Source organism: Anomaloglossus baeobatrachus, chromosome 12 (genome assembly GCF_048569485.1).
Source record: "Anomaloglossus baeobatrachus isolate aAnoBae1 chromosome 12, aAnoBae1.hap1, whole genome shotgun sequence".
Taxonomy (NCBI): Eukaryota; Metazoa; Chordata; class Amphibia; order Anura; family Aromobatidae; genus Anomaloglossus; species Anomaloglossus baeobatrachus.
In genome coordinates this window covers 37,680,979-37,683,856 of record NC_134364.1, presented here as the reverse complement: position 1 = coordinate 37,683,856, position 2,878 = coordinate 37,680,979, and positions in this window count along the sequence as shown.

Here is a 2,878-nt window from a genome sequence, read left to right as displayed (position 1 = left end):
GTGGCTCAGGGGTTTATATAGCATGGTGGCACAGTGGCTAGCACTGTATGGTGGCTCATATAGCATGGTGGCACAGTGGCTAGCACTGCAGTTTTGCAGTGCTGGGGTCCTGTGTTCAAATCCCACCAAGGGCAACATCTACAAGGATGTTTGTTTGTTCTCCCCATCTTTACTTGGGTTTCCTCAAGATTCTCTGGTTTCCTCCCTCACTACAAAGACAGAGTTTCATTCTTTGGCCATGGCTACACGAGGGACTAATGCGATCCTTGCATGACACTCAGCTCACGCTTGCAGCACAGCAGAGCCGAGTGTCATGTAAGTATCACTGCGACTGAGGTCAGCTGCGGGGGGCGGGCAGGCACTGAGGAGGCGCGGGCCGGTGCTGCGGAGGGGTGGGAGGGATTTATCTCCCTCTCTCCTTCGTTGCCAGCTATTGCCATTCTCGCACTGCACTCGCATTACACCGGTGTACCGCGAGTGCAGTGCGATTTTTCTCTCGCCCCATAGACCTAAATGGGTGAAAGAGAAACAATAATCGCATTGCACCTGCAGCATTCTGCGATTGTTTTCTCGGTCCGATTAGGGCTGAGAAAATAATCGCTCATGTGTGCTGGCACACAGGCTAATATTGGTCCGAGTGGAATGCGATGTTTTATCGCATTCCACTCACTCTGATTTTCATGCCGTGTGTCTTCGGTCTTTCCCCCCAACTGGCACTATTGTTAATTGGTATAGAAGAGCTTAAAGACCTATGCAGACACATAATTTGCTATATTCTACTCGTGGTAAAACATCTTATTGCTTCAAAATGTAGACCGGTAGAGGCACCTTCCATAATAGAAATTATTGAACGGATATCATCACATAATTCGTATGAGTATAGTTTTGCATTGAAAGAAAAGAACTTTTTGAGATACAAATTGAGATGGTCTTTATGGGCGGAAACATTTATGCCTAGTCTGCATATAGCTTACCCTCCTGACATGTAATGATTATTATTTCTCATGTATATTATTGTTTTTGTTGTTCCAAGTACGTTGGTGACAAAGCGTTTGATGTTAATACTTTTGAAGCATTGGCCATAAAGGCAACACTTAACTATTGGTTTTTCCTTTTTCCTTTATGTCTATTCCTGTTTCCCCTTTCCCTAATTCCTTCCATATTTCTTGTATTAAAATTTGTAAAAATGTTAATAAAAAGATTCAAACACAAAATATACAATGCTGGCCAAAAGTATTGGCACCCCTGCAATTCTGTCATATAATACTCAGTTTCTTCCTGAAAATGATTGCAATCACAAATTCTTTGGTATTATTATCTTCATTTATTTTGCTTGCAATGAAAAAACACAAAAGAGAATGAAACAAAAAATCAAATCATTGGTCATTTCACACAAAACTCCAAAAATGGGGCAGACAAAAGTATTGGCACCTTTAGCCTAATACTTGTTGCACAACCTTTAGCCAAAATAACTGCGAACAACCACTTCCGGTAACCATCAATGAGTTTCTTACAATGCTCTGCTGGAATTTTAGACCATTCTTCTTTGGCAAACTGCTCCAGGTCCCTGAGATTTGAAGGGGGCCTTCTCCAAACTGCCATTTTGAGACCTCTCCACAGGTGTCTATGGGATTCAGGTCTGGACTCATTGCTGGCCACTTTAGTAGTCTCCAGTGCTTTCTCTCAAACCCTTTTCTAGAGCTTTTTGAAGTGTGTTTTGGGTCATTGTCCTGCTGAAAGACCCATGACCTCTGAGGGAGACCCAGCTTTTTCACACTGGGCCCTACATTATGCTGAAAAATGTGTTGGTAGTCTTCAGACTTCATAATGCCATGCACACGGTCAAGCAGTCCAGTGTCAGAGGCAGCAAAGCAACCCCAAAACATCAGGGAACCTCTGCCATGTTTGACTGTAGGGACCGTGTTCTTTTCTTTGAATGCCTCTTTTTTTTTCCTATAAATTCTATGTTGATGGCTTTTCCCAAAAAGCTCTACTTTTGTCTCATCTGACCAGAGAACATTCTTCCAAAACGTTTTAGACTTTCTCAGGTAAGTTTTGGCAAACTCCAGCCTGGCTTTTTTATGTCTCAGGGTAAGAAGTGGGGTCTTCCTGGGTATCTTACCATACAGTCCCTTTTCATTCAGACGCCGACGGATAGTACGGGTGACACTGTTGTACCCTCGGACTGCAGGGCAGCTTGAACTTGTTTGGATGTTAGTCGAGGTTCTTTATCTACCATCCGCACAATCTTGCGTTGAAATCTCTCGTCAATTTTTCTTTTACTTCCACATCTAGGGAGGTTAGCCACAGTGCCATGGGCTTTACACTTCTTGATGACACTGAGCACCGTAGACACAGGAACTTTCAGGTCTTTGGAGATGGACTTGTAGCCCTAAGATTGCTCATGCTTCCACACAATTTGGATTTTCAGGTCCTCAGACAGTTCTTTGGTCTTCTTTCTTTTTTCCATGCTCAATGTGGTACACACAAGGACACAGGACAGAGGTTGCGTCAACTTTAATCCATGTCACCTGCTGCAAGTGTGATTTAGTTATTGCCAACACCTGTTAGGTGCCACAGGTAAGTTACAGGGGCTGTTAATTACACAAATTAGAGAACCATCACATGATTTTTCAAACAGTGCCAATACTTTTGTCCACCCCCTTTTTTATGTTTGGTGTGGAATTCTATCCAATTTGGCTTTATGACAATTTTTTTTTTCCATTGAAGACAATTTAAATGAAGATAATACCAAAGAATTTGTGATTGCAATCATTTTCAGGAAGAAACTGAGTATTCTCTGACAGAATTGCAGGGGTGCCAATACTTTTGGCCAGCACTGTACTGATACAGTGATGATCACTTATGTAAAGCACAG